At 40.8% G+C, this 26512-nt stretch overlaps 1 protein-coding gene across 1 annotated transcript in view; it reads right to left on the bottom strand.

The window, feature by feature from the left end:
- The window catches only part of LOC125768018 (uncharacterized), a 103009-nt gene that overhangs the window by 38536 nt on the left and 37961 nt on the right, over nt 1–26512 (bottom strand). Inside the window, exon 4 of the mRNA XM_049435125.1 lies at nt 18007–18026. The gene's annotated coding sequence lies outside the window, so the exon portion shown is untranslated. The remainder of the gene's footprint in view (nt 1–18006; nt 18027–26512) is intronic.

Raw genomic sequence — 26512 nt, 5'->3', positions numbered from 1 at the left:
TCCGCTTTCACTTACTTCCAACTGTTCGTTTGCTAATCGTGACAAAAAAAACCAAATAGAGCTGACATGTCAAACATAAAACATCTACTAACGGCGAACAAATTAACTGCGATCCATTCACAGCATCCGAGAACGTCATAATGAACCGAAAATTCCATTGCAAAGCCAATGCGGCCACAATTCATTGTGGGCTGGATTGGTGGCTGTGGTATGCTATGGTTATTTTTATCCAGCCAGGAAAGTAGATGTAAAAGCAAATCATTCACCAACGGAATGTCAGGTTAGATGGGGATGCTACAAACGCGTTTGGAGGGATGAAGATTAAATTAATTTAAATATCATTCCCATACCCCATTCCCCAGTATAAATTCAACACAATGCACCGAATTCAAACAAAGTCTGTTGTTGGTCCATACTGATGGCTACTTTGTCATACTTCTCTCCCTACTTAAAAAAATGCTCCATCCCAACCCTTCAACCGAACAGGCCCGGTGGATAGTTCGTAGCAGCATCGAATCTCGAAATATCAAAAGTCAATCAGCGCTAGCTTATGGCCAAACGGCTCGTGAACCTGTCACCCGACGCGGTACGGTTAATGAAGATTGAAAGACGCGCATATCCAGGAGACCGCGCGGTTCGCGGGAAACGATTGAGCTGCCTATCATCCGATTATTATGCTACAGATTGGACAGTACTGTCCGAGCGCGAGTGAGCAAACGATGCGAGTGTGAGCTGACGCCCGCGGACGAGTTCATTAGGATGAGCGACTCCGCACTCCCATTTTGGGGCTCTCGATGATCATCACCATGCAGCTGGCTCCCATCGGGTTGATTAGCGAGCAGCGCTCCACCTCGAAATGGCATAAATCGTGAAGTAACATAAAAGTTGATCGTGTACGGAGAAACAAAACTTGAAAATCAACCCTCCGAAACAAAACCCGTTTTTGGTGTGACCGCGGTCACCCCCACTCCCCCCGCGGGGGTCAAGAAGAAGCGTTCGTGACGAGCATCACAGGTCGAAGTGGTATAAAATCGCGGCAAATCGGTGTCATGACGAATTGCATCCAGCAGCTCGAGCCGGGTCAGTTCGTGCTCAGCTGCACTTGCACTTTTTCACTGGCTCTGCTCTTTTATGCCCTTTTTCGGGCCTCATAATGCATCGCACGGTTCGGTTCGGGTACGTTAAGGTATGGTTGATGGAGGGGAAAAAATCGAAATTTAAAACTCAACAGTAGTACCGTTTCGTGTGGCTTCAGAACCGGCCAGAATCGTGCAGCGAACCATCCCCGTCAGATGCAATCATTAATAAATGCGTACCTGAGCAGTGGGCTGGCAAACTGGCCACGAGGCACATCGGGACGGTTTTGCCATTTTACCTTCATCATCGCGAACCAAGCGAAAGGAACATTCAACTAACTGGGACACTGGACTCGTTCCACTGAGCGCATGCTGCTTGTTGCCATTCTTTCCCTCTCTTTCATTCGCTTTAGAACGAAAAACAACGAGAAGAAAGATTTTGTTTACATTTCCCACACCCAAACCCGGCCGGTTTGCAACGACAGGTTTCCGGCTGAGCTTCGAAGTGCAACAGATAGCTTCCCAGCGGCGTCGCAAAAGTCGGGACAGGAACATCGGGTACATCATCGGGTTTTGCGTTTTTGGACGGAATGTGTGTCAGAAGTGCCGATTTGTGGAAAACGGTGTCATGGTGGTGGATGCACTCAGATGAAATGGGTAGAAGGGTAGTGCAATACAAGAACGATAAATCGGCCGTCCCTCGTTGCCGCTCGCTCGGTCACCATGACCGGCTGCACGGAAGTAGGTTCGATAACGGAGATTCACAATCGATTCGTACGCTGTACTGGGATAACAGTGGAGCGTTGTGGTTCCGTTTTAGCGATGTTGGACTAGTGGTACTTCGCTGCAGGAGTGCTTCACAGATTGAATTGCATGCACACACACATACCGGGACCGGGTGGAAGTGTTTCGGATGGACTATGCTAACCAGTTCCGTCCGAACCGCACGCATCGATCGAAATCGATCGATTAGGTTGCCGGGGAAATGTTCACGTACCCAGACACTCACCCCGTTTCTAACTGGAAACTGGAAGAAATGACCTGGAATTGCATCTCCTTAATGAAGATTAACATATTTGCGTGAGGACGCAAAACGTTTTGCCAATAATTGAGACATGGTATGTGAAGTGGCATTGCAACGTTTACCCTGTACGCATAACAGCTCCATTCAATAGGGTCAAGACATCAAACCTGCTGTGATTGCTTATCATCATGTTTGCAACTTTATACAGACGTGTAATGTTCCAGTTCCGAATCCTTCCATGCATTCTATGTTAACTTTAATACTAACTTAGTAGCTTCGCAGAGGGCCTTTTAATAAAACGCATTCTTCAGGTATTTTTAATCGATCGCACTAAACATCTTGTTAAACATTACATTAATGGATAACAAAATTAATCAAATCAATGATCATAATTATTGTAAATAAGTGTGGAATTTGGCGATATTTACTATGATGATGATGATGATAAGTCCCACCTCTTAACCCGACACAGGTTTGAGAAGGAGGGAATTAGCTTTACGATGGTTTAGGGCTACCCTGCCTTCCGAAGAAGGGGAATCCAATACATCTGAAATTAGCTACGTTCAATTGTCGATGTATGAATCTTGCTGTGACTTCTTAGATTTTGCATACCGTAAATTATTGTAAGCTACTGGCGTACTTCATTTCTCTTGCCAATCTGTTGTACCGTTGAGTACCCTTGAAAACCAAAAAGTTTCTAGCACTGTGAGATAGAAAGTACGGAATTCTGAGGTCATCTGCCCTGTGTGTATAGTGCCTATGTACGGCAGATCCTCGATCTTTTCTCTCTCCCGGATACTCCGGTAATAGACAATTCAATAATCGAAATATAAAAGTCATGGTCTGATACACAATCCTCTATTCAACAGACATCCATTGTAGGATACCTGGCATAACAGCAGACGATTTACGTCAACCATAACACAAAGTTGATTTCATAATACGATTTTGCAATCGTTGAAGACTAATCATTCGTCCCTTATTGCCAAGAAACAGAATGGACTAGCATTTGCGGAGGTGAACTTTCCCGAAAAAATCAAGATCATCCGCCAGCTTATTAATCACTCCACACTTCTTTACCACTTTGGTGATGATCCAGTATATGTGAGCGTGGATCTTAAACTTGTCCTTTAAAATAATCCCCAATTATTTAACCTGGCGGGTTCTCTCGATTCGTTCCGTATTAATAACGATGGATGGAGGGTTGGAAAATCCACTGACAGACATTACCATGTAGCTGGCCTTTTTAATGTTCAATGCCAGTTTTTGTACTTTAACCAAACATCTAGAGCGTTTCAATCGAGATTAAGGAGACACTTTGCTTGTTTGATGTCTTTATGCGAGATAAACAAAACAGTATCGTCAGCTAAAAGTTTGTCTGCTTTTATCAGCATCTTAAAAGATTCACCTTACAAGATTGAGTGCCAAAGCAACAGATGTGTTTGAAATGAGCAAAATTCAGAATGAATGTATTGCAATACAGAAATCTTAGATCGACATACAGGGTACAAATTTAGACTACTAGCGATTGTTTTACGAGTTTTCTACTAAACTATGACACACAAATGATGAAAATTTGTTTTGTTTTTTTGTCGGAAACCTAGCTAAAAGCACGCAATGCTTAGCCGAAAAGTAAAGTTGAAGTTGAAGTTAAAGTTGAAGTATAGTAACACATAAAATAGAAAGTGTTGAAATAAAACTAACTCCACTTGAAAAAACAAACTCCATTAATCGACCACCATTAGTGATGCAGTTCGGCATTACTTTGAATGCTAGAAAGAAAAACATCCTCTTGATCGTACTTCACCTGTTGTGAGATCGATTTGATGTAAGCGCACCAGCATGAAATACGATGCCCGAGGCGATTTCACCTGATTTTAAGTTATTTCAAGTTGTGAACCGAAGGTCAACAGTGACCAGACGATTCGGATTCGAAACATCGAATTCCATCGCTTCATTAACCAGTTCCATTATTGGTTGACCACGTATCGCTCAAACAGTTTTTTGCCGTGTCTTGATCGGTGTGAAATGATTTCCACCGTTGATTGCAAATATTTGATAATAACATTTTATGTTAACAAATAGTAAACGTGTGCCCACGGTGTAAATAGTTTTTTCTCTCCATCGAGAGTAGTCATTAATCATGCACCAATCGCGCTTAATGCGAATTGACAATTTACCTGTGCAGCTCTTCTTAATATTGCCTCGTAAACACACTTTCCCGCATTCGTACACATCCTGTACGCGGTTGAGTCACGTGCTACTGTTCCGTTTGTTTAGCGAACCACACTTTCCCGTCCGAAAACATAAAACAGCACGAAACAAAAAACATCGAGGTAATGTAAACCCTACGCACTTGACCGGCTTGATCTGTCCGGCTCCGATCGATCGAGCCCAAACGAGCGCACACGGGAGGAAATTTAAAATTCACCACAACGCATTGGCCCAATTCGAGGCAAGAAAAAAAAGGTGGCGGCAGGTTCGAAGTGGTTGCGCTTTCGATTGGGCTTGTATCTCATTATTGTGCGGCGTTGATTTAATTCTTCTCGCTTCTTCGGCCGCGGACGCGACTCTTTTCTTTTTGTCGTGCTCGAGAGGGAGAAGTTTTTGGCTTTTCCTTTTGAAATGTTGCTGAAGCGTTCGGATTTGGGGTTTTTGTTTTAGAGAGACGAAACAAAGCTTGTACACGCTTTTCTTCTACCAACCACTGGCGGATATTACTCATATTTCTCTGCTCACGAAAAAAACGCTAAACTAAAGCCATTTCTTCCAGCGGAAATTCATTACTATCTTCTACTGGCCCATCGTAGCGTTCGTATATGGATCGTACATCCTCGTTCGTGGAAAGGAGGAAGTTCATTAGCTGCAGTGCAGTGGCAGCAGAACCGTAGACCCGCACCAAATCGATAGGCCAAGGTTTTGCGCGAATTCAAGGCTACAGCTTCCAGTATTTCTTTGGCATGTTTAGCATTCACCTACGAAGACCACCCAACCGGAGAAGTTTTCAAATTCAGGGTCAGGGGCTAACTAGCTTATTGTTTCGATGATGAAAATTAAAAGTAACAAAAAACTCGAACAAACGATCAACTGATCGAGAAGCATCACTTCCAAACCTTTCCCTAAAAAGTAACAAAAACCACCTCAAAAGAGAGAGAGAAAAAAAAACGTTGACTCTAAATCGGGATTCATTAGCAGATGGTGAACGATTTCGGTTTCCTGCCATTTCCACTTAATCGTTCGCCCACAAATCAGCGGAAAATGATTTACAGCTAATTTGGGACCCCCTTCACCTTGGTCCGTACTATGTAGGGGGGTTTCTCTTTCTATCTCTCTCGCTTTTAGTTGAAATGTTCAAGAGGATGAGTGAAACATTATGTCGCTGTCCAGGGCTCTTGATGGGTTTTCGCAGCTCTTTCTAAATAGTTCACGAAAAGCGTCCAATTTCCTTGCATCGTTTGGCATAAATTGTTCGTCGCTTTCTTCACGGTGGGGTCGTACCGTAAAGAGTAAAAAAAAACAAAACACTTTCCATGGTAGTATATTTCCCTTTTGTTTAGTTGTTTCACCACTTCGCCGAATCACAACCTCCCGTGGTTTATGTTATTTGGCACGCGAATGTATTCGGGTTTTATCCAACACTCTTCCGTCCCGGGGGGGAACATAAGACAATGGTTTGCTATTTTGTAGGAATTTTGTCAGAATTGGTAATTTTAATTTTTCACATTTTGATACTCTTTTCTTGTAGGTGAGTCGATCGATGCTATCTTCAGCTTAGCGGGTGTCCAAAAAAAACCGGACCCAACAACTCCTCACGGCGTTGGCAAATTGATTTCGAACGAAACGAAATAAGGGCATTAAGAAAACAAAACAAGACAGAGAATCCATATCAATAGCTATAAGAAAGTCTGGAATGAGCGAAAAATCGAATAACAAAACAAAAACTGTCCATGGTGCTGGTGCCGTTTTTGAGTGATTTGTTGGGCAATGATGTCGGAATGTTCGGCGGCTCCCGGAATCCTTGTCCAATCGGGCAATCGGCCATTCTCACCACACGAGAGTAATATTTTACGAAATATTTGAATATTCAAATGTTCAACACCGATCGCCCGAAATGCCCGTCCGATGCCCTCGAAGGCATAAAGGAACCTTCGGTTTAGGCAGGATACTGGGCAGGAAACGCTTTTCTGCTGAATTCCGTTCAGCCACCACTACAGCCGGCTATTAAACGCTCCGGTTCAGGTTAATTGCCAATCAAAATGCCATTGCCAAGTGGCAAATTACGATATGCCCCCCAAAAATTTTGCGCGAAAGTTTCGTAAACGCTCGACAGTTGACCGTCGCGGTGCACAATTGATGGGCTGCCCGGAAGCTCGTAAAAAATTCATCCTTTCTTCGATGTTTCACCGTTCGCCGGCCCATTCTGGTGATGTTAATGGAAGGAAGAACATTGGTCGTTTTTGGAGCATTAATTTAACATGCTAATTATGAGCGCCAGTATTTCTTACCTCTTTGCACGTGCTGCCTTGCCATGTGTTTTACAACTGGTAATGGTTTAAACGAGCGCTCGATTTGGGTCCAACATGAACCTTAAAGGCTTTTAAAACAATGAACTGAGGTTTAATACAGTGCTATAGAATCTATCTGCAAGGGAACAGAATTACTCTCTCCATCTAACCGGATCGAAAGAAGATTGCAAGAAAAAATCCGATTCGGAATAAATCCTTCTCAACGTTATTTTTCTTCTTTTCCCGTCTAGAAAAGTTTTTCAGATTTTACTCGGTAGTGGATACCATCGAAGGTATTAGGAGCGTTTTAATATCCAGTTACCGAACGTGGCACGTGCACTAATATGAAACTACTTTCAAGCTTTGCCCATCGTACATGCGATACCGATTCGAGGGATTTGCTGCAAGTTTTTCTTTGCGAAAACGGCGATGCTAACTTACCCAAGGTTAGTAACTGTAATCGGAGTGGTCAGAGAAAATCTCAGCACAGAATGCTGAATGCGTATTAAGCTTTCCGTTATTAGTTCCGGGATGGATGATGGCAGTACGCCATGCTCGGCGAGATTTTGTCGTGCGAATGTTGTGGTGCTTTGTGCAAAATCTGATCGTACAATAAATGTGTTTGTGTAGTTCGTTTTACTGGAGGCATCAAGTGCTTCAGATTGGAGCTATGTTTTGAGTAATTCGAAGAAGTGGACATTGATGTACCATCCAGCTGAAATGGAGGACAAAATGGTTAGTTTTACTTTCTTCAATCAATCGAATTACTATATTTCAAATAAGCAGCTTGTACCACTGCTCAGAAAAGTCCTTGAAGCAATGGAAACAAGTCGTAATTGTATCCCTTGCGGGAAAATTGTCAGTCTTCCGGTGTAGCTGACCGATTTTCCAACCTACCCCCCCGCGGGGTGGATGTTGGGATATCACATTGCTTGTTTGCTTTCGCTGTCCGATTACTACGCCATTTGGTTCCCTTTTTGACCGCGTTAGTTAGCCATGTGCCCTTTATTTCATCTTACAAGAGGATACACGAATCCCTCAGGGAAGAAGCTTTTGTAGACGGATAGAAATTCAATTATCATAAACCGAAGCAGTTTTGGGTTAGCTTGTTCGGGCACATTCAAGCTGCCTTCCAGCAAAGCTTATTCGCTTTTTGGGAAATGAAAATGGAACGAGAGAGAATAAAACACGTTTGCTTTAAGCAGGCGAAGCACTACACCTCACCTTGACATCATTGTCAATGTCGGTTAGGATAATTATGTTGCGTGACAGTATCCCTTCGGGAGTACCGATGTCAGCAGAATTGTTGCCGGCACAGCACTTCGATCGGGCAACGGAGGGGGGTTGCAAAGCGTTCGTTGAAGAATTAGCACTTTGCTTGATTGATAATGCCTTTCAGCTTTTTTGGGACGGTGCTTAAAGTTAATTCAATTAATAGTTCATCACTTGGTGTGAACAAATAAATTTTGAAGAGATTTTCTAGACAATTTAAAAATATATAAAAATCATTATGGAGCCTGTGTTAGAAGCGTAGCTAATTTTTCAAGGTAAATTTTTAACCTGAATACTGTTATACTTGAGGTAAGATATATTGAAAATTGAGAAGTGAAAGGAAGCTCAATTAATCAAAGTTAAAATCAATTTTTACGCCTATCAACCTAAGTTTAGTCTGCCAAACCTGCTGAATAGGTACCTAATTAATATTTTATATTTATGAGCAATTCTATTTGTTTATTGTTAGACAGTAAAAAAGGTAATTGATTTTGTGTAGTTGGGATTTTGTGATTTTGAGTAATTGACCATGTATGTTTATGATAAAGTACAATAATGTATAGGCATTATTATAAGCCTAATGGATTCAGTTTTAAAAATATTATTTGTCATAAATGTATAGATATTTTTGATATAATTGCACTGAAATACAAATTGGGTATCTGGATCGTTGTGTACACTGAAGAAATTTATAAGTTCAGGAGTTTTTGAGAAAATAAATAAACTCAATAAACTTAAAAAGAAATAAATAAATATGAATTTCCTTTTGTGAACTTAAAAAAAGGCTATGGACTTTGCTACTAAAACTTTAATAAGTTCAACAATTGTTACAAATGCTGTGAAACAAAACAGCTATCTAATCACCACTTCCACTCGTTTACTGCCAGTTAAATAGATAAACAACTGATGGTTTTCCTTCGCAACAGACTACCTAATTTTCTAGAAAAATTAAACAACTTACCCTTGACGAGCCAATAGCGATTGGAAGACGACGCGGTCACCAAAGCCGCCTGACAACTTTGTCATTCGAGTGTCGAAAGATGCGAACCTTGTGCCACCACCAGTACAAGGGAAAATAAGCCTAGTTACAGCAAGTTGGAAAGAAAAAGTAAGCGTCGTAAATCAGACGCACAGGGATCGCGTAACCCAGCAGCAAAGACTCGACCCAAAAGCTTCGGTAATGCGACTCAAGTGCGCGTACTTTTGCACCCTTGGAATGATTGTTATTAGAAAATGACGAGAAAGTCAACAGCCGGACAACTCATCATCTCGGTCATCATCTCGGTGCGGCCAAGGGCACAACCGGACACTGGCTGGACGGAACCATTATTTGCCACCCTTGTGCTTGTGTCTGATGTGACACAAAGACAAAGCGCGTGCTAGCCTTTTTGCTAGCTTCAATAGAGGCAAAAACAAAGATTGCATCTCTGTCGCCGAGCTTGAGGTTGGGAAGGAAAAAAAGCGGAGAATATGGCCCAAATTGTGACGTCGTGTCGTCGTTACTTGTTTGGTACGCTCGGTATCGATAAACGGTACCAGAATAAAGATGAGATGGACGGGTACTTGTAGGCAGTGAGTTCCTTCCAATAACTAATTAGCACGCTACGGAGTGATACTCGCACGTCATCATAAATGGCGCACGAGCCACAAAGCAATGGATGGCAAACTTTCGCAGGAATCGCCAAGCTTCGACCGGAGACGGAAAATTATGACAAATCATTATAAATCGGTGGTTGGTGAAGCGGGACGCAAGTGTCGTATCGTCAACGCTATTCCTCGAAACGGAATTCCTCGGTTTTTGAAGAGTGTTTACCGAGCATATGTCTTTATTAGAAACGATTCCGTGACTTGGGTGAATGATTGTGAACCAAACGGGTGGAAAAGTGACACCAAAGTTACTTCGTCGGTGGTCGCCCGTTCCGCGTAAAGCGTCGATGGAAAATTGAACCAACCTCCATTTGACATTCGTTAGCGTTGCGCGCCTTTTTGTGGGGCGCACGGGGACAATCTCTTCTTCTCCAAGGCGTGTTAAGGGCCATCATAAATCATGCAACTTTATGCATTGCTTCTGTCGCACTGTCCCATGGGTGGAGATGTGGTTAGGCAGCTGATTATTATTTCCATACGGTATTTATTTTGCTTTTCCTGCTTACGTTATCATCTTCAGTTTCTTTTTTATTTTTCATGTTTGCTGTACATCTTCACCTTCTTCGTGGAGGTCCTGTAACGTTTCATAATAGCTCGAAGAAGAAAATTGAAAAAAGGGAAGCTATATGAAAATTTTCATCCTCTTTTTACTTGTTTAACTTCAGATTTTGTTTTCGGGGTGTTGCGGTTACGATATGAAACTTACTCAACACGGGAGAAAAGTCTCTTTTGTTTTAGAAACGGAAAACAATCCCTGTTTCTGGTACGATTGACAATGTTTGGCCGTGTGTTTAAACCGATGCGTGACCGATTTTCCGGTCGATGTCGATAGCGCAATGGGGAAGAAACAAATTCGGTGCTTTTTCCTTTTACACAAAACACAAAAACCAAACCGGGATACAGCAACGTGCCTGATAAAGGGGCTACATTTAACACATCCCTTGCGCGGTATGCCTTCTTTTACGCTCCAAAAGATAGGGACCTCATTACTGTTCATCATTGGAAAACCACCGGCATCGGAATAAACGGGCGGTACTACGTTTCATGCATGCAAACGTCAAAGTTAGCGCTTGCGGTTTTTGCGCTCACCCTTAACGGGAAGGGTAGGTAGGAGGGTAGGTTTCCAGTAATGACGCAGTGCAACCGCAGGCTGACGAGTACGAGTACCGATGTTCGGAGCATCATGACGACAGGCTGGTTCGGTTGGCAGGTAGTTACCTACTGATGGGAAAACGTGCAGGTGAGTTGATCGAAAATGCCGCGAGCCTTTGTGGCACGAGCTGCCATGACTCCTTTACCGGTTAATGGATGGATTTGCTTCGGGCTAGATATTTTGCGTTTAATAACAATAATCGTAAATATTCCTTCGAAACATAGTAAGTAATGTTCATTCGCAGGTCGCCAACACCGTGCGATAGTTGTTAACGTGTGCGAGCTGATTGTTCTTTTCAGGCGTGGTGCAGTACTTTTGTTAATTCTACGATAGTTTTGAAACTAATGAAATATTTAATATAAATTTAATTTTATTGTAACCTCCCGTAACCGTAATCTGCTTTTAATGGATTGTGCACCCTTAACTTAAAACTTATTACCAAAATAAGTGTTCCTACTAACTATTATAAGAAGTTAAAAAACTTTCGTAAACTAAATTTGCGACGTAAGAAAGAATAAAGAAAATTAAAAGGAAAGATTGGAAGATAAAGTACGGGATCGAAAAAAAATTAGAGAACAATTAAGGTCAAAATGATAGTAAAAGTGGTTGACCCATATGAAGCAGGATATTAAAGGATTATATGAGTAAGTAAGTATTTGTTTCAGATCTTTATAAAAGTAAATGTAGTAAATAATCAACAGCTTGTGTAAAAAATATTCACCTTTTTTAGCTAATAATTTTGGTTTTTTTGATAATCAACAGAAATTAATAGTAACAATATGTAAAATTGTTGTGATAAAAGGCATTATTGCACAACAAGAGATTCATGTAGTGGAATTAGCTACAGGTTGTCTATTATGATCTGCTAACATGTTATAGGTATTCAACAAAGTTTAATAAATTTATTTTAAGATAAGGGTAAATTTTTCGAATAAAATATTTTAAAGGTTTTTATAAAAAAAAATGAATAAAGATGAGCTCTTATTTTTGTCGCCATAAATTGTGGGATAAAATTTATCTAAACAATTGATGGTTGTATAAATATTTTGCTCAAACAAGAAGCAAATAATGGAGAAAAATGCGATTAAAAAATACAACTGCTTTCAACATGTTTATGAGCCTTACATTACGTTAGCATTAATTGTTTTTTAAGAGCACTGTAAATGTAAGTAACTATCGTATATTTTCTTCAATAAAATATGCATCCGTTCTTCCTTTACGAGATTGAACCGGTTCTAATTGAATTGAACAGTCAAACATTTCAAGGATTACGACGACATTAGTGTGTCCTAAGTGCCACCCCAGACGAAGGTGCTTTCCCCTTTTGCAAGTACAGCAACAAGTGGCAAGTTGAAGCAAAAGGACGTCCTGTTAGTGGTACAATTGAGCATTACTTATTAATATCTAAAGCCTGCTTGTACGTTGGTCTGTCCTTGTTTCCGTTCAATATTTCGTTTCAACAGACCCAAGCACTTAAACCCGTGTTGACGTAATCTAGCAAACCGTAAACCAAACAACATCGGTACATTATTTGCGGAAAGTGGTCACCATGTTGGGAAGCATCGTACGTATCGAAATCACAATCCCCAACGTTGGCAAATTATTATGTTGTGTTTTTTTTTTGTTGTTGCCGTTGTCAATAACATTTCAGTAAATCGGCATCTCTTTAATCGGGTCGGGCGTATGGAAGGATGGTCCCGATGGACAATAAAACGATATGTTTATTTATTTTTTAATCCAATTTTATCGATCCAACGGTTTACCCTCTTCAACAGGGAGTGAAATTTATAGAATGAATAGTGCTGCATAGAAGGATTAACGCCATTCGGTTTACTTTATGTGTTAACTGGGGAATCCGTGCGATGGAATCGGGCCTTGAGTGTTGTTCCGTTAATTTTTTTTATTCCTTTTTAAGCGCTCGAGATGTTATGGAAGGACATAAATGGAAGAATAATGAGGATAAGCCTTGGATAAGGGAGCAATTAATAAGGGCAGGAATTACACATACACACTGTAGATAACGGAAATATATGAAAGTGGGTTGGGTGATTGTGTGAGACTTTATTGCAAATCAAAACATAGATTTAAGAGCGTAACTTATGAGGAAGCGTCTATCAAAGCTGGATAACATTCCAGACCTGTGAGATCACTTTACTCCCGCCCTGCTGATGTCATTCGCCTTACAGCAGACAGAAACGAGTGGTCAAGTTGAATTTACAAACAGAAAGGATAAACGTTCCAGTAAGAAGACCCCCAAAAACCGGGCCCCAAAAAACCCAAACCATAGTACAGATGCCTTAAAATTGCTTGGAAATTGGTATTTCATTTTGCGAGATTGTGATAGTAGAATCAGAAATGAAATTCAATTTAACCCTGTTTGTGGTTCCCCTTGGATAGGAGTATTAAAATTTCATTTGGACCACCTTCTCCAGTTTTGCAAAGTTTTGTTTGTTTCGGCAACTCCACTTCAGTGCTTCCGAACCGGGAAAGGCAGCACAAAACGATGCGCACAACCTTTCATCGCTATTGTGTAGTGGCAATAGTGTGCTGGATGCTAATGTCCAGCCACATCTCACCTTACCGGCAGCTTGCCGGCGGGTTCCTTGCACCATATCGCTTATACAGCTGACTCGGTCCAGATTAACCCACCCTTCCCAGTCCGTGGTGCAGTGACTGGGAAGGTGGAAAAGAAAGTGGCCGGCCGACAGCAATCGTGTCGCGCAAAGGATGCACTTTAATTCGGTGCTACCGCCATCTGTGGCCGGGCTGTAATTTACCTGTTAAGCCGTCATCAAGCCTGTCCCGGGAAGCCGTACCCGGGATTCGGGATTTTGGACGGTGGTGTGAGCGCTTGCTGTTGAGTTTTGTTGTGCGGTTGCAGCACGAAAGCGCACAAGTCGAACCGCCCGTAAACCGGTCTGATAGTGTAGCTTTGGATAAGCTTTAGAGAGCATCGGCAAACGGCACAAACTGCCCGGGTGGGGGCGTTATGATGGCGTGGCGTACTCTAAGGTCTGGTTCCTGCCTGTCAAAGGCAATAACAAAAAAAACCCAACCTTATGGCTGCCAGTTTTGTCGAGAGCCGAGAGCTGGAGTTTACATTGAAGTGTTCACCGTATGCCAGCTGCTGCTGTTGCTGCCTTACACCGCAGATGGTATCCCGCAAGGAGGTAATCGTTGAGTTTCGGTTTAGCATCGGAACCTTCGTCCGGTACACATTGGTTCGATGCGCACGGTACAAAGTAGAGCAAAGATAAGTTTAAATAGGGCCAGACAACTGGCAGTTGGGAATGTTCCGGAATGTGCACGCAGCAGGAACATTCCTCCTAGGAGTTGGACAATGTGGGTTGACATGACATGAGGGGTGGGGAATAATATAGAGAGAGAGAGAGAGGTCGAGCGATGGTACGAATTTTGAAGTATCTGGCTCACTAGTAAGCTAATCCTTACTGGGGGGAAATTTAATTTTTTCCTGTTTCGCAGAATGTTCGAATAATAAAATCGATATCGAAATCGAATAAAAATGTTTAAAGAAAAACAAATTAATGGTACAAATAATATTAATGTATTAATGTATATTATTTTGGATTAATAATTAGACTAAAAAAAATATTTTTAGAATTTAATATAGTGGACATAACCATTTTTATTGAAAGACATATTTAAACGTTCACAATTTTAAGTATAAATACGACGTTTTTGGTGATGTAAATATTTTCAATAAACTTTAGATTTAATAAATTTTTATTTAAAAAGTATTTAAACACGAAATTGTTGAAAATATTAGTATTTTTTCAAAAAAAAAAAATTCTTGTAATTTTTTTTGTAAAATTTTCAAATAATTTTTTTTCTAATTTGTTATGGAGAAAACAAACTATGTAACAGCCTCAGAGTTTTATGGTAAAATACTGCTTTAATCTCCATTATGCTTAACGCAAGCAGTTAACATTTCAGCAAGGATTTCCCTCTACATACACTCACCACACAAAAATTTCCGAGCCACAAGTTTGTTTGGAAAATTTTGTTTGCCTTCCCTATTAGAGGCGGAAGTTTTCCACGCTGGTTAACGGTTGGCGATGGTCAGCGCTGTTACGCTGTCCGGGGCTTCGAGTTGGAAAATAGCGGAAACACGAGATGACGCGCTAACAACCCGTCCGCCATTAATGCAACACTAAAACTGTGAACCTCGCGAACGATCGCATCATAAAGCTATGATGAGGCAAAACGGCATACGTCGATATGTAAGTTGAAATGTTGATGCTCCACGAGGAGCATCGACGGTAGTGACGGAAGTGCAAATGTTCATGCAACACATTTAAATGGGCGAACGTTTCCACCGGTTTTTGCCACACGTTTGTCGAGCATCGTTTAATGTGCTACACCTGTTGGGTAGCCATTAGTAAGTCGGTTTAAGTGCAGACAGTGTCCATTAGGGTCTTCCTCCGTATGCGAAGAAGCTGGTTAGAACTAGTTATTTGCTAGAACGGTGAGTCTTTGATCGTGATCTTGGTTAGTGTGCTGGTAGAATGACGATCCAAATTTTACGAGGCAAAGTGTCACAATATCTTATCTTACTTAAGAAAACTCATACGGTAGCTACTTAGCCGGGATTCCCGTACCGTTAACGAGAACAGTCGAATACTGTTATTGCGTTTTAATTAAAAAGAAAATGAAACTTATGACCGTTGTGCTGTTAGAACTTATTTTAAAGTACCAATAATTGTTTTCAAAGAAAGATGGAAAAGAGATTTTGTTTTACGTTCAAATTATTCCCATAGCTTGTTCTCTTTCTCATTTAAACCAAGCGACGACCGGTTGACAGATAATGTTTCGCTAGCATCTGGCCTCGTTCCTGTTGCTTTCGAGACTGCTTACGAGACAAACATTAATTTCTTTTCTTCTACTGCTACGTTTGTGTGTTGCTCGTGTAAATTGGAGAAGATCGTGATAAGAGGTAGGTGTAATCGGATGTCACATTCCGTTAACACTACCCATCGGCGGGTCGATGTGCCACTACTACTAATGGTGGTACTGCTGCCAAGACCTTACGCCCCTTACCGGAGATGAGTTTAAATTCCGCGGGCTGATGAAGATTGGCGATGAGTTTGCAAAAGAGCGATTAACAGCTTCTCCTAGTCGGTAAACCATTCCATTCGGCAAAACGGCTTGTGCGAAGAATGTGCAGACGCTTGGTCTGGTTTTGCAATATGATGAATGATGGACAAGAATCATTCACTCAACCAATCCCTCACTTCACCACAGGAATATGGGGTGCCGTTAGATGTGTTGCACAGTACTACAACACCTAAACAAGACGACGAAGGTTAAGATTAAGACCTTCGGCTTCGCTTTCTCATGGTGGGAGGTACGGAATCTACAGCTGTAATTCTCGCTTGCAGGTCACACACTAAGAAAAAAAGCTAGAAAGGTGTTAAGGGGTGTTACACCCCAATAGAACGAAAGAAAAGTGAGAGAGAGAGAGAGAGAGAGAGGGAGAAAGAGAAAAAAGCAACAACACCAGCTGGAAAAGTCTGAACCAGCTACTAAACGCGGTAACATATCGTATACGTGTGAAGCCATGAATCAGCTGAGCCGTGTGGAATTTTCTTCCACACCATTCGAATACAAATCGAATCCAACAAAACAAACCCCCCCAAATAACAAAGCGTCTCAAGAATGTGGCACAAAACGGGGGTGAAACACGGAAACAACATGGAAACAGCAAAACCTTCTCGCACCTTTCTGTTTAGGGATACCGTTCGGTTTGATTGATTGATTGATGCTTACCGATTTCTTCTAATAACATTTAACAAATACCACCCTTTCCATGCCACCCTTTCGGGTGTTTCCCTGCCATAGGTTGGCTTCCCACTTGGGAGCTCTTTTCTTTTTGTGCAAGCAAACACAAAGCGTTTGGTTTGGAATGGGGAAAGAAAAGGAAAAAAAGTGAAATAAATAAAATAGGCGCAAGCTCGCTGATTTGAGACAAACAAACCGCCAGTTTGAATTGGGATGCTGTTACAATGGAGAGAAAAGAAAAAAAACTGGGAGGACATTTGCAAACGGGCCGCAATCGATACCTTCGGGCCCGGGTAGAGTAGTATTAATTTCGCGGAACATAGGTAAAATGTGGAAAAAAATGGAGGGAAAATAGGTGGTTGAGAGGTTTCTCCCTTTCGCGAAATCAATAATATCGTCAAACAACAATCATCAGCGTTGGCATGTGTATTATGTTCAATTAACTGTTAATTCTTTATGAACCTTTTGTGCTATTGCTTCACCTCTTTGGTTGCGGTTTTTCGTTGATGTTTGCCGCCTTTTTTGTGTTCTTTTCCTACAATAAACAGTATATAGACGGATCGAGATCGGTTTAAAATGATTAATTTTTTGAGCTTTTTTGTATGATATGGGTTAGGACTAATTTTACATTTTAATAGAAAGATTTGAAATAAATATATAAAATATAAATAATAATACATTAAAAACCCATTTCTTTACTTTTCAAAACATATCGAATCCCTAGCAGATGGATGTTGTTTTTCTCGCATGCATGAAAAACTCCTTCATGTGTCCGTATGTTGAAAGTAATAAAACTCCTATCAAACGATTTATCGAACAGAATTTGTTACAGCCCTTTTTTTCCTCGTACCCCGTGGCCCACATTTGTCTTCTTTTGCCTGCTGAAAACGTGACGTGCGTAATGCAACCTGCACACACGTGCTTTGTGTACGATTTGATACGCAATATTTAAATTCTTACACTGGTAAACACTCCACCCTTTGCTTAGCTTTTTCTCGTCTATCTTCATACATTTTAATGTGATTGCCTATGCATCACAAAAAAAATACCGGGTAACAATCAAAACCGTTCAATTTCATGCAAATCACCCATTTAATGCCACCTGAAACCTATCAACGATCAACCATTTTCCAAGCCGAAGTATTGTTTTACGTTTGGAGATTTTTGTTTTTTGGAAGGATAAAAAGGGGCTTAAAGCCGATGGTGATTTTTGAATGATATGGATGGAACGATTCTCATGTGTTCACTGAGAATGGATTTTTGAGAGATTTATGTGGAAATTTTTACAAGGCTTAACTTTTTTTGAGACTTTGCCAGTTGTATGTTTGTAGGACCTTACAGAACATGATCTTGCTTGTTTTCTCTTTGCACTGCTGGTTGTGCTTTATTCGGCTTAAGTTAAATATTTTAGGTAAAAAATTCTAATTTTAAAAATATTAGATAATATAATTTTCTAAAACTGTTTATGAGCAAAATGTGTAAAACTTAATTTAAAATATGTTTTACATTTTCGTTTACTGATTTACTCACCGTCGTTCAGGATGATCAATCTGAAATGAAAGAAAGAAACAAAAAATAAAAAACTAAAATTGAAACAATATAACTAAATACTACATTTTCCTATGTAAATATCGAACCATTTATACTTTTTTGGGTTTTATCACTTTTGTTACCAATTGCTACTTTGTTGCGGTAGGTTTAATCTCCGCTACAAGAATGTCAGTATGGATAAATGGTGCAAAATTACAAAATTGTAGTGATAAAACTGTGCACAAAACGTATGATACTTATTGATGCAGACGTAGTCACGCATATAGATTGCAATTTGCATACATTTCACACATGTTGCACCGGGAGATGAAAATGTGTGTCCCGCTTAGTGGCAGCTAACTCGAAAGATGATGAAGAATCGTTATCTGCCTTCTGCTCTCTTTTTTCGCTTTGTAACATTTTGCCTTCCATTGACGATGGTAAATGTATTTATACTTCACTCTTTTTATGACACGATGTTTCGTGATACTCTGACACAGGTCGCATACAATGCGAAGTGTGTATTGAATATCAATGAAGTAATGATTCGCATTAATATAAATGAAAAGAGAAAAAATATGAATAAATATTGTTCATAAACTGTTATTAAAATGGTAGCCGTGCGTTACTAAATGTTTACATTTAAAAGAAATTGTTTTCCTCGATGAAGAAGAGAAAGTAGGACGTGGGTTTTGCAAAAACCAAATAACGAAACGTTGCTGATTATTTGTCCACACACGGCAGCAGGTGTGTATGGTTCGCTTTGAAGGAAAAAAAAAACTTACACTCAACACGAACAACAACACTGACGCTGTTTTCCTTTCAGAAATAATGTTTTTCTTGGAATGAAAGATGCCTACGGAATAAGATTTCACACTTCCGTGCCCGTGTTCAGCGAGCATACAGTTTTCCCGCTCGTTATGCGCTGTATATGTGTGACTGACCGACCTAACTGATGTGTGCCCCGTTGTGCCCTGAAACGAGCACACCACCTTTGGCCATTTTCATGTTTCCTCGTTCCTAACGTCCATCACAACACTTCTCCCCCAACGCCTTGAGTGGAGGGTCATAATAATGTTTGCATAACCGACCCTTTATGGTCATGCAAATCCGGAAGCAACACAGTTGGCTCCTTCGTTGAGAACTTAAGTGATTCTGCCTGTACTGAGCTGCCACTCGAGTAGCTGGGTTTCCTTCCGCCATAAATTCCTCCCGCCGTGGTGACAGAGTTCAACCCTGCGCCAAAAAGCCGTCCAACACTTTACACCACGTGCAAATGTGCGTGGCGGTTAATGAGCTGTAAATGGTTTTGTTTCATGGCGCGTCTCACGAGAGTACGCGAGTAGACTGCACGAGTACGGGAGCCTGTTTGGTGTGCGCATGAAAATGGCGCCTTCGAACAAACCTCTATTTGTCAGCCCCCCACGGGATGGATAAATGGGTGGATAACTGCACAGCACAACAGTGTTTGACACGCACGGTTCCCTTTCGTTTCGTTATCGGGTGATGTGTATGGCTTGGCCACAAGAGGTTCCTCCTAACGGCTGCAACAAAACGTTAAAAGGCATATTTTAAAGAGGGCTCCTTGTGGGTTGCACATTCTCCAACGCTTCCGGTTTTTGGGCTGATGGATGGCAAACGGGACAAACTCTCATGTGTAGATGATTTACATGTGACACCCTGTGGTGGTTCTGGTTTTTTTTTCCTTTGCCAGTGTTGAGTGGAAGTTGAAGTGCTTTTGTATTTACGGTTTACTCGATTATGTTCTTAATGTGTGTTGTTTGTTTTTGCTGTTGTGGTAGCATTTGTCTTTTGTTCGAACTTTATGCTGCGAATGAACACGCTAGTGATGAATCGCAATTTATATGTTAACACCTTTAAAACGATGATTTGACTTGCTTCACTTGCAAGTTCACTTGCTTGAATATTTGGTTATGTAGGATAAGATACTATCGAGTACTAAACAACTGCCTTTCGGTTTATTTCTGAAATCGACGAAGTGATTTCTTTGTCATATCTACTGCCGCAAACTAAAGACCAATTGTCTGTGCTCATAGAAGACATTTAATGTATAAAAAAATATCTTTTTAAAACATTAAATATCCTCTATGAACATAGACAATAGGTCTTTAGCTAGCCAAACACATTTATGTTTGAACTATTGTCAAAAAAGTGATATTTGAATATTTTTTGAAGTAAAATTATCTCGTATATAGAATATGTAGGGAATTTATCGGAAAATATTTTTTTATTTATTTATAACTCATGATTACGGCCTTCAGTCCCGCTTGTAGTACTTAAAAAGTACTTACTTGTAGTATTTATTGTACATTTTTGTTAAAAATAAAGTTCAAACGTGCTGAATTGTTTATCAATTACTTAAGCAACGCTATTTTAATCCATGCTTGGAAAAACAATAATAATTTTCTAAGTTTTTCCAAGCTAAATATCGTTGAACAATCAATTTGAAGCAATGATATAAAAACAAGTAAAAACGAATGAATCATCCATGAAATTTGATAGGAAAAACGTGAAAGCCATTGCACATGCAACATTCAATCGATAACATGATTTTATCCAAACACAACAAAAAACACTTCCTGTCCAGATGGTGTCACTTTATCGCCCGCACACACTTATACTAAGTTGCATTCACTATCCATTACAGCTCGTGTATGTTTTTTTCGTAGCTTCCCCTGTAAAAAAAATACCAGGAAGAAACGGTTTCCACCGTACCGTACCAACGCACCCCGTAGTACGCAAATCAGACCATTTTTCCGTGTGAAGAAAAAAAAACCGATCACGAAACGATGGGGGCTCATTGAAGGTAAATATTTGTGGTGTAATTCAGCGCCTAGTGGCTTATCATCAAACACTCACACTTTTCAATTGCTGCGTTGCGTCATTGGGCAAAACCTGTTGTCTGTTGTGGTTAAGTGGAGATACTTCGATAAGCAACCCCTGTGTGCATCGGCTTTGCGGTAGATCGGGAAAACTGTTCTACAGCCGGGGAGAGGGTGGGTTTTGTTTGTACCACCTTCTCGACGATAGTATCGATGACCGTAGCTGATATGGCACGATAGGCCACTTCCGAGCGTAGGAAAGCTTACAGCGATGAACATGTGTAATATGGCCGTGTATAAACAGTGCACAAAACACACTGAACCGTGAGCGAGTTTTTTTTTGGTCCCGTCTGATAAGTTCCGGCACATTGTACAACACCATAATGGCAATTGTAGTTATCAGTTGTAAATCCACCGAATGTCACACTCAATCATCTCTTGGCGAAAGGGGGCGAAAGTTCTTTCGGGGGTGAAAAAGAAATTCCACCAATCGCACAAAACACGGTCACAAAACCCTTTGGATGCCTTTAAGACAACTTGACACGTCACGTTGACATGCAGCCGCACCCATCTCCGTCTTAAGATCTGCCCAGATCTTTATCGGCGGGTGCCATAACGTACACATCAGCGTGTTAGCGTGTTCGCGGGAAATAAAACCATCATCTCGTACGAAGGGCACGCGTTAGGTTGAATCTCCATCCCACCCCACCACCTCCGCCCCCGGCACCCGATTTGAATGGGAGAAATGGTTTTGTGGCACAGAGCCTCAACACTGTGCTGTGTGTGAACAAGATAGTACACCGCTCATCCCGCGATTGAAAGGTGATGAAAGTCATCCATCCATCCAGTCGTGGTAAGACCCGGTCACATTATCTTGGACTTTTCCAACACGCCACACTGTACGTGTGTGTGCCTGTGTGCGGAACGTTTCTCACGATAAAAACTTCTCAACTCACGTGTTTATGGCGCAATAACTTACAAGCCTACTCAACAAGTCACGCAGTTAGAAGGAAAAAGAGCAGCGGTTGGGTGGTGCACCATGTCAGCACACGTTCCGAAAGATGTCGAAATAGGAATTTGTTTGTTTTTTTTTTTTGGGTTGTTACCGGAACAGAGCACCCACACAGGTAATGGTGTAGAAGCTGCTCCGTACCAGTATCTTTAGCAATAAAATCAACCGATTCAAGTGGAACGAAATGGTGCGGCTTCCTAGTTCGTTTTTAAGCTGATTATAGGTGAGCCCTTTTTAGGGGAGGGAGTGGGGGTTAAGATCACCACCACCAAGTCTGTTTTTGAATGACTGATATGATGCTGCAAAACCACAACCACACACATACCCGGCTTATAACAAAAAAGGTGTCCAAGATGCGGCTTGGGGCGCGTCTTTGACATTGATATAAAATTACTGCCGGAACTGACATTCTTGTGTATGTGAGAGTATGTGTGGTTGATTTCTCTTTATTTTTTTCTTCTCTTCAACCCGTTGGGGAAGGATCGTCTCGGAATCGCGTCAGAATGTACAAACCGTTTTTCCGTTTTTTTGCTTCATTTTCCCCAAGCACGATTCCCAACAGTAACAAGATTGAGAGCGATCTTTCCTGTTCTGGGAGTCTTGCTATGCCGTTCGCATCAGTAGCTTAATATAGGTCAGTAAGTTAATGTAGCCCTAGCACCTGGGACAAGATGGAAGGACTCACTACAACCTCCATCTCCATATCTCCAAAGACCCTTCCCCGGTCGTCAACGCGTCGGAGAAAATTCCTAATCCATTGAGACAAGCAAAACAACAACCCCACACAAAAAAATGAGATCATATTAGTGGTGCCGTTTGCCGTTTGCCGTTTGTGCTATCGCAACCACCGTCACTTAATCTTTCCCATTAATACGCTCCCAATGGCACGTGAATGATACAGAATCCGAGCATGAAAATGGAGCAAAATGTGATTCGTGCATGGAAAAATGCGATTCGGCGAGCGAGGAAACTAATAGGTGGCAATTTGTTTCATAAATCGAGGTGCGGTTTTTTCTCTTCTTTATTTGCAAACCTCTTATACCTTTTGTGCTGAGGATGGACGGGCACGAACACCGAAAATACACCGCACGATCATAACATCTTTCGTGCTTCCTTCCTTTTTTTTGACCCATCATGGGACCATTTTGCGAGGCTCACGTTTTGTGTGGTCAGTCAGTGGTTTTTTCGGAATGGAATTTCGAACCGGAATGGAATGTACCTACACTTCCATCAAATCGTGTGAAGCCCTTTAACTATGCTTGTTTTTGGTCTTTTTGATTCGTTCGTTGTTGTTCAGGTTCAAATGACATTTATTTGTGTCCTGAGATTTTTTTTGTACTTTTTCTTAAAGGACACAACGGTACAGGAGTGGATGATATCATCGATATCGATGTGTATTTGGTGCAGATTTGCCGATATAAATCATTCGGGGTACGGCAAAAAAGGGGAAAGATTAATGGCGGTTCAGGGTTGACCGAAAAGGTGCGGCAGAGGCAGGGGCAGATGGACAATGGGATTGTATTACGATGGGGTTGGTTTTTTGTTTGTGACTGTGTGTGTAGTAATCGAGCAAAAGGTCAATAAGTGAGACATAGCCATACGGTGGCAATCCGATAATACGGTACGAGAGTAAATAAAGTTATGTTGATAAATTATTTTTGGGATAATAGAATAATTCTTGGGATTGAAATAAAATAAATAAACTTTTACACTTACAAACTTGTCCGTGTATTGTGTCACTAATTATACTTTCTTCCGTGGGTCAAACATGAGATGTTGAAGGCATTACCAGTTGACACACATTCCGCCTTAATCATTTAACCGGTTCAGAGGTAAAGCGTCAAGTAATCGGATTTAGCAGCCAAACAATTCTTCCCTAATTGCAACCAGCCACTTTACACCACCATCTTTTTTTCGCTGTACGTACATGTCTTTTTAACGAATTTAAAAAATGAGCTAAAATTATAGCTATTTGCCGCGGAGTGCTCCCAACAAAACAACGTGTTTTGGGAAAGCATTTTTTCTTTGTAAATGGTTCAGAAATCTGTTGAAAAAGTGTAATTTTTCGCACAAGGTGAAAGCAATATTATGTTACAATTCAACTTTCACATTTACTTTCAAGTGACATAAGTAAAGTGACATTGTTCCGACAATTACTATCAGTTTAATTCGTTCAATTATCTTCCCAACAACAAATTACGAATGGCACTTTGTGTATTAAGTTACAATAAAATCCATTAACTAGTCAAGGTGCATGACGTTGAACTTGTTTGAATTGAAATTTTAATTGAGTGGTTTGACATGAAATGATGTTCGAATAATGTTATGTTTTCTTTGACTCCACTATTGAAAATTCAATTTTCCCCCATTGATTCTTGGAATAATATTTACTTTCAAAATTTATATTGTTCCCCAAAGTGTGCTGTAAAATTTGTGATATAAAAAAGAAATATTCTGTTCGTGATGTACTTTTTCAACAGAGCGACCCAAGTCTCTTTTTGACCAGTACGGCACACAAAGGCTTTTTCGCCCCGACTGCCCGTTTCCTATCGGTATCAAAAAGAAAGCACATTTCATGACAAACGTTAAATAAAGTACATTCAAGACACCCCGGTATGACAGGTTTTGTGATTTTACCTTTCCTGTACAGCACAAAAAAAATGTGTTGCCCCAAAAACATTCCTTTCCACCCGAAACACATAACATGCGTCGTCTCGGTGCACAACGTTTGAAAAATGGAAAAATTGTCCTCAAAATCCACCCACCATTCAGTTGGAGTGGCAAACCGGTGGCCATTGACCAACGGACTGGAGATGAAATAAAATAAAAAAAACCAACATCCAAACAACAGTACGACGACAGCGAGAGCGACAAAAAAAATGGAGAAGTAACAAGAGACACGCGAAAACGAAACAAAAGTTGCTACCGTTCGTTTGGGGTAAGGTTTCGGATATGACAATGAAAAGTGAAATCGGTTCAATGGACGGGTACGATCAGCTACATAATGTTGGAAAAAAGCACGTCACCTTCGTGTGTTTGGGGTGGTGGGAACGGAGAGAAATGGTTATGCTTGAAACATAACTTCACCCGCAGCATAAAGAGACAAAGAAAGTAAGTCGAGCAGATACGAATTGCAAGTGAGCTGCCGGGTGTTGCTTCTGGTGGCAGTGAAGCATGCGATCAATGATGATCATGATACTTACAGGGTTTTTTTTAATGAAAAAAAGCATCTTTTTCATATTAACAACTCACCGTAACAAATTAATTTGTTAGTTGAATTATGCGCTTATTAAAACACTGCAATTAACACATTTGATCATACATAAAAAATATGTAACGAAAACGAACAATTAAATATTTTATTTTATTACATGATTACGGCTTTTGCCGTATTGTCAGCCACAGACAGCTGAGGTAATTACAATTTTCGCAAGGCATTTCCTCCTTGTAATTTGCCATATCCCGGGCATGCTCGGTTGTGGTTCTGGGGTTTGTGACTATTGCTGTGTTGAACAATTAAATATATTTGAACGAAAAATATTTATACAGAAATATTGATACGTTTTGGGTAACTTTTATGTTAATCCCATCCGGACCGTCCTCATGGAGCAAGGACTGACTATCCGACTACGTGGTAAAAATAAGTTTAGTATAATCTTATTAACCTAAGAAGAAAAAAACACCGATAAATGAGCAAATTTAAATAAGATACTTCAGATAAGTATAAAACATTTACGATACACTGCTAACCTAGCACTAACCTAAAATACGAAAATCTTGAAACCGCCTCTCATCTCGACCGAAATGCCGTTGGCAGCAAAGGATGACAGTACAAACTGAGCGTTAAAATCCAAACGTAACATGTCACGGTACAGTAATAATCATAACAACAAATTATTCCCTAATCCACCTTTATCCGCACCGCCATATTACCTTCGGTTTTATGATAATGAGCTCGGAGCGCGCGCCCATTCATAAAGATTTTTCCCGATTGATTTCTCGCTCGAACCACAATTTACGAGCGGTAGGTCAGAGGCTCAAACGAGACACTTTGCCTGTAAGATTATCATCCCCATCAGAAAGCGTAGTGTGGGCGATTACTTTCGTTTGTTATCGCTTGCCGTCTGCCTTCAACTGTCGTTGTGCTTATTTTGCATAATGTTCCACCCCACCCGACATCCACTTTCGTCCATTGGAGTACGCGACGTCGTTCGCGCCCTAACGATTGTGACGTCTACAAGGATTTTCGCGCCCACACGATAGTTGATTAATGCCACCCCCTTTTCTGGATGCTGAACGGGGTGATAGTGAAAGGGATGTCTATTCTATCGCTTCTCTTTCTTTTCTTAACGATATCATAATTGAAGGGCCATTATCGATAGGATCGGTTGGATACAGAAGGCTCGAAAACCATGCGGGTGGTGACGGTTTGGTAGAAAAGTGTGTTATTAACGTGTCAAATTTAAACACATCGCACCGCGGTTGTGCTGCTGGTAGGTGAATACTGGCCGCGTAAGATAATGGTAGGACTGTTTATGAATGAGGCAACCTTACTTTTGCCCGTTTGATTCGTGTGAAATGATTGCTGATAATGACACAAGGCGCGGCGAAGAAATATGCTCGAGAATAGTGGAGAAAAAAAGCTTGGAAA

This window comes from Anopheles funestus, chromosome 3RL, assembly GCF_943734845.2.
Source record: "Anopheles funestus chromosome 3RL, idAnoFuneDA-416_04, whole genome shotgun sequence".
Taxonomy (NCBI): Eukaryota; Metazoa; Arthropoda; class Insecta; order Diptera; family Culicidae; genus Anopheles; species Anopheles funestus.
Note: the sequence above shows the minus strand (reverse complement) of the source record. Positions and strands in the feature narration are given on the sequence as shown.